The sequence below is a fragment of the Impatiens glandulifera genome, chromosome 1 (assembly GCF_907164915.1).
Source record: "Impatiens glandulifera chromosome 1, dImpGla2.1, whole genome shotgun sequence".
NCBI lineage: Eukaryota > Viridiplantae > Streptophyta > Magnoliopsida > Ericales > Balsaminaceae > Impatiens > Impatiens glandulifera.
This window is the reverse complement of record NC_061862.1, coordinates 135,393,127-135,400,763: the sequence shown is the minus strand read 5'-3', so window position 1 is coordinate 135,400,763 and position 7,637 is coordinate 135,393,127.

The window sequence follows — 7,637 nt, the reverse complement described above, 5'->3', positions numbered from 1 at the left end:
GGTTGACCCGTCCAGAAAATTAAAACGGTTAAAAATAAAATAAAAAAGTTATATGTATGTTTCGAACTTTCAACCTAATAAAACAAATACAATTGTTTAACCAACTAGGCTAATAAAACTTTAATTTTAATTCAACACCAAATTTAATGAACGCAAGACATTCTTAACAATATAGTTCAACTTTTTAACTAATTAATATATATATATATATATAATTATAATATGCTTAATTTCAAAGTGTCCAGATATTGGGTCGATAGTTGTGATTATTTTGGATATATATGTGAGAGTAAATGGATATTTGGGTATAAAAATAAAATTATTAAAAATGTTATATGTATGTTTTGAACTTGCAAATAACCAAACAAGTACAACTCTTTAACCAACTAGGCTAATAAGATTTTATATTTTAAATTCAACTCCAAATTTGATAAAATTGGGACATTCTTAACAGTATAAGTTTAACTTTTTAACTAACTAATATATATATATATATATTGATGCTTAATTTCAAAATGTATGAATTGTCGGGTTTAGAGTTGTGGTTAATTTGAATATATATATATATATATATATGTGTGTGTGTGAGCATGGTCGGCCCTGAGAATTGAGGGCCTAATGCAAATTTAAATTTTGTAACCCCTAAAATACTAAATAATTTGTATTTATTATTTTTAAATTTTAATAATATAAACTTAGCTGAAAATGGTTAATATATAATAATACGAAAAAAAAGATTTAAAATGAGATAAAAAAGTTATATATATATATATATATATATTCAATATGAAAAGAGAAAAAAAGGAAAAAATAGACTAATAATATAATATATTATTAATAATACTATTAAATATTAAAAAGTGGGGCACTATAAAGGTGGGGGCCTATGTAACTCTATAGGTTGCGTTACCTAAAGTCGACTCTGTATGTGAGAGTAAATGGATACTTGAGTCGGATTGTGGGTTAACCTGCTCATAAAATTAAAAATACTATATGTATATTTTGAACTTGCAACCTAACAAAACAAATATAACTCTTTGACTAACTAGGCTAATAAGACATTATATTTATAATTCAACACTAAATTTGATAAACGTGAGACATTTTAACAATATAAATTCAATTTTATAACTAACTAATCTATATTTATATAATGATGCTTAATTTTCAAAGTGTCCGGATTGTCGGGTTCAGAGCTATGGTTAATTTGGATATATATGAGATAATAATTAGATACTCAAGGTCAGATTGTGGGTTTGATCGGCCCATAAACTTAAACGGTTAAAAATAAAATAAAAAAATGCTATATCTATTTTCGAACTTAGAACCTAACAAAACAAGTAAAACTTTTTAACCAACTAGGCTAATAAAACTTTGTATATTAAGTATTTTCAGACAAACATGTAATAATATTCTCTAAATATTTGTTCACCCAATATCTATCTATATATAATAATAATGCTTAATTTTAAAAGTTTTCGAATTATTGGTTCAAAATCGGTGGTTAATTTGAATATCTATATGAAAGTAATGGATAGTTAAGTTGGATTATGTATTGACCCGCCCATAAACATAAAACGGTTGAAAATAAAATTAAAAATGTTATAAGTATGTTTTGAACATTCGACATAATAAATTATATAACTATTTAACCAACTAGGCTAATAAAACTTTATATTTTAAATGTTAACATTAAATTAGATAAAAGTGAAACATTCTTAACAATTCAATTTTTTAACTAACTAATATATATATATATATATATATATATATATATATATATATATATATATATATATATATATATATATATATATATATATATATATATATATATATAATGATGCTTAAATTTCAAAGAGTCTAAATTTTCGAGTCGAGAGCTGTGGTAAATTTAGATATATATGTGAGAATAAATGGATACTTGGGTCGGATTGTGGGTTGATCCGCCATAAACTTAAAATGGTTAAAAATAAAATAAAAATATTATATATATGTTTCAAATTTACAACCTAACAAAACAAGTACAACTCTCTAACCAACTAAACTTATAAGACTTTATATTTTAAATTCAACACCAAATATGATGAACGCGAGACATTCTTAACAATATATATATATATATATATATATATATATATATATATATAATGATGCTTAATTTTAAAAGTGTCTTTGTCGGCTCGAAATCTATATATGGTTAATTTGAATATATATGTGAGAGTAAATGGATACTTGGGTCGGATTTTGGGTTGACCGCTCATAAACTTAAAACGGTTAAAAATAAAATAAAAAATGTTATATATATATTTTAAACTTTCAACCTAACAAAACAAGTATAACTGTTTAACCAACTAGGCTAACAAAACTTTAATCTTAAATTCAACATAAAAATTGATGAACACGGGATATTATTAACAATATAAATTTAACTTTTAACTAACCAATATATATATATATATCATGATGCTTAATTTTTAAAGTGTATTTGTCGGGTCGGAAGCTATAGTTAATTTGGATATATATATGTGAGAGTAAATGGATAATTGGGTTGACCCGCCCATAAAATTAAAACGGTTAAAAATAAAATGTTAGATGTATGTTTCGAACTTTCAACCTAACAAAACAAGTACAATTGTTTAACCAACTAGGCTAATAATACTTTAATCTTAAATTTAACATAAAATTTGATGAACGCAGGTTATTCTTGACAATATAGTTCAACTTTTTAACTAACTAATATATATATAATGATGATTAATTTTAAAGTGTCCAGATTGTCGGGTCGATAGTTGTGTTTATTTTGGATATATATGTGAGAGTAAATAGATATTTGGGTATAAAAATAAAATTATAAAATATGTTATATGTATGTTTTAAACTTGCAATATAACCAAACAAGTACAACTCTTTAACCAAAAGGTTAATAAGACTTTATATTTTAAATTCAACACCAAATTTAATAAAATTGGGACATTCTTAACAATTTCAACTTTTTAACTAACTAATATATATTATTATTTTTAAATTTTAAAAATATAAAATTAGATATAAATAGTTAATATATAACAATACGAAAAAAAAGATTTAAAAAGAGATAAAAAAAAAGTTATTTATATATTCAATAATAAAAGAGAAAAAAAGGAGAAAAAGTTATTTATATATTCAATATGAAAAAAGAAAAAAAAAAGGAAAAAATAGACTAATAATAAAATATATTATTAATAATTCTATTAAATATTAAAAAATGGGAAGGTGGGGGCCTATGTAACTGCATATGTTGCATATGTTGCGTTACCTAGGGCCGACCCTATATATGAGAGTAAATTAATATTCGGGGTTGATTGTGGGTTGACCTGCCCATAAAATTAAAAATGCTATAGGTATGTTTTTAACTTGCAACCTAACAAAATAAATACAACTCTTTGACTAACTAGGCTAATAAGACATTATATTTATAATTCAACACTAAATTTGATGAACGTCGGATATTTTAACAATAAAAATTTAATTTTATATCATATAATGATGCTTAATTTTCAAAGTATCCGGATTGTCGGGTCGAGAGTTATGGTTAATTTGGATATATATATATAAGAGTAATTGGATACTCGAGGTCGGATTGTGGGTTTGATCGGCCCATAAACTTAAAAGGTTAAAAATAAAATTAAAAATATTATACATATTTTCGAACTTAGAACCTAACAAAAACAAGTACAACTTTTTAACCAACTTTATATTTTAAATTTTATAAATGCGGGACATTTTTAACAATATAAGTTTAACTTTTAAACTAACCAATATATATATATATATATATATATATATAATATGATGCTTCATTTTCAAATTGTCTAGATTTTCAGGTCAAGAGCTGTGGTTAATTTGGATATATATGTGAGAGTAAATTAATATTTGAGTATAAAAATAAAATAAAAATTGATATATGTATGTTTCGAATTTTCAACCTAACAAAACAAGTACAACTCTTTAACCAACTAAGTCAATAAGATTTTAAATTTTAAATTTAACACCAAATTTGATAAACGCGGGACATTCTTAACAATATAAGTTCAACGTATTAACTAACTAACCAATATATATAATGATACTTAATTTTCAAAATATTTAAATTGACGGGTCGAGATATATGGTTAATTTGGATATATATGTGAGTTTAAATGAATATTTGGGTTGGATTATGGGTTGACCCGCCCATAAACTTATAACGGTTAAAAATAAAATTCAAAATGCTATATGTATGTTGCGATTTTGCAACCTAGCCAAATAAATACAACTATTTAACCAAATAAGCTAATAAGACTTTTTTTAATTCAATACCAAATTTGAAATCCCATATTCCCATAAAATAAAGTTGGAAAGTAAAGTTCAAGTGCTGAAGTCAAAGAGAAGTTTCTTATTTGATAAACGCGGGACAGTCTGAACAATATAAATTTTTAACTAACTAATATATATATATATATATTGATACTTAATTTTTAAAGTGTCTGAATTGTCGGGTCGAGAGTTGTGCTTAATTTAGATATATTTGGATAATTTTTAAAGTGTCTGAATTGTCGGGTCGGATTGTGGGTTGACTCTTCCATAAACTTAAAGTGGTTAAAAATAAAATTAAAAATGTTATATGTATGTTTTAAACTTGCAACCTAATCAAACAAGTACAAGTCTTTAACCTACTAGACTAATAAGATTTTATATTTTAAATTTAACACCAAATTTGAAAACCCTACTTTCATAAAATAAAGTTGAAAGTGATGTTAAGTGTTGAAGTGAAAGAGAGAGGTTTCTTATTTGATGAACGAAGACATTCTGTTCAATTTTTTTACTAACTAATATATATATATAAGTGTAATCTACATGACAACATCTTACGCATTTCATCCATCATTTTTAAAATCAACAAGACAACAAGAGACCACAATAATTCACGTTATCAAGTATAATTCATAGATAATGTTTGTCCTCTCACACACTCTATCTTTCTTTATTAATGTTTTCCTTACAATATATAAATTATATAAATTTATAATATATATATTTCCTTACCATATATTATCTCAAAAATTATCTATATTAATTGAGTTTATCATTAAATATAAATTCAGGATATATAAACAATTTTATTTTATAAATGCATTTATCTTCATAATTTTTATATTTATATATAATATTACATATTTATTTTATTTATATATATATATAAACAATTTTAATTTTTTTTTATAAATGCTCATACCTTCATAATTTTTATATTTATATATATATATATATATATATATATATATATATATATATATATATATATAAACAATATTTTTTGTGTACTTGGTCTCTATTTTAATTATGTTTTCTTGGTGGATTATTTGACTCAAAATAATCTTTTAGTTAGGTACAAGGAGCTAACATTTCTCAGCTCTTCTCAAAGATATTTTCTAAATTTTATATGTCATTATGTTGGATTTCTCCGCGATTTTGATATGATCATCAACCTTGGGTTGCGAGGTTTGAGGCCTATGAAGCTTGTGGAGGTATTTCTTGTGAATAATAAAGAGTTTTTCATATATTTAGTAGATATGTGTAGAATTGCATACTTGGAGGAATTACAAAGTTGAGGATGTATAGGAAGAAATTTCGCCTTATGCTAATCAAAGGAACTGTTTGCCTAGTCCCGTTGAAGTGGAAATTTTGTACCCTCATTGGTGAGGACATTAGATGGCTAAGGTTTGGAAAATTTTCGCAAATCTAAAAACTGATATGGAGATATTTCACATGAGAACAAGACTCTAGCATTTTGGTGGCTACCTCTAAACTTTTATATTTTGTATAACTTTTTATGTGAAGCATTATAATTTAATGTCTATTTTATGTATAATGAAATTAATATATATATTTTTTATTTTAATTATATGTTCTTATAACCATTGTTAAAAACATTTTAACATTTTAGATCTGTTTTCCATAATTTAATAGTATGTTTTTTTACTCTTTTATTGGGTTAATTTTTGTTAAATTTTTATTTTTTTAGTAATTTGTTTATTTTTTTCCTTTGGTTTATAATGACCATAAATGTTTATAAATTTTTTTTATAGGTTCAACAATTACAGATATTTCACCATTGTAGGTTCAATATTTAAATATATGTTTATAAAATAAGTGTACTTCTCTAATAGTTGTTCTCTAACCGTTGTTTGTTTGGTTAGTGATCCTGTCTTTTTATAAATACATATACATAAAAAAAATTCAAGATTATTTTAATAATTATTTCGATATATATATAAAGTTTTTATAAATAGTAATATTACATATTTATTTATTTATATATATAATTTATGTATAAATATTTCATACAATTTATTTATATAATAAAACAACTACTAATAATTATTTTTTATTTTTCCTCATATATATATATATATATATTATATTTTCACTTTATATAAATATATTCTCTTTAATTAAATTAAATATTCTATAAAAACTTTGTTTATATTTTGCATGTACAATAAAGTTTGTAATTTTTTTATAATCACCCATCATAATAATGATTAAAAAAAATACAATATGTGGTTAAATATTTTATTTTATTATTAATAAAATAACAAAACACCCATAAAATCTCAATTATTTCTAAACACATAATAACTTTTATTACAAATTATAATTCATTTATTTTTTTGTGATCAAACTTGACAATTCAACCGTATTAATCACAAATGCAAGTTCCATCGATACAATGTGACTTATTAAATCCGCACTTGAAAGGACTAACTCACGGTTTGACTTGTCTTTATTACTCTTAATCCATTATCAGATTGTAATGGTACCTAACAAATATTTATATATTTATATAAAATAAATTTATAAATATTTAAAATTAATGAAAATATCATTAAGAAAAATATATATATATAACTAAATATTATTTAGCAATTAATAATTTTTGAATTGAGAGACTACCCTGTTATAATAATAATAAAAAAAGAGTCAAAGTTAAAAGAAATTTTGTTTATCATTTTATTTGGTAGGATTAGGGTTTGATTTGTTATATATTTAATATATATATTTTATATATATATAATTATTATATATTATAAATTATAATATATATCATTATATAATATATATATATTAAGTGTCTCTGTAAAAAGAAAAAAGCTTTGCAGATTTCAATTGAGAACAAAACCCTAGTGAAAAATCACATTAGAATCACGATGTCGGCACTGGCACGTTCAACACAATTAGCATGATCATCACGGTCGGCACGTTTGGCACGTTCGGTAAAATCAGAACGGTCGTGCGAAATTAAATTGTTTGATTTGGTCGTAGGTTACGAGAAACGTGGTTGGAGTCACGATCGTCGGCACATTTAGCACGATCGACATAATCGGCACGTCTGGTACATTTTTCAAAAAATTGTTCACTTGTATCACGAATATTGGTTCATAAAATCATAAATATAGTTGTTAGGGTTGTTTGAGAACAAGTCATTGGATGTGATTGCTCTAACTCATCGATTGCTTTCATTTCTTAAGTCATTGGGTTGTGAAACAGGGTCACTAGTTCGTTAGTCTATGGTCAATTTTGATCATAGATTTTTCTTGGTTGTAAGTAAATTG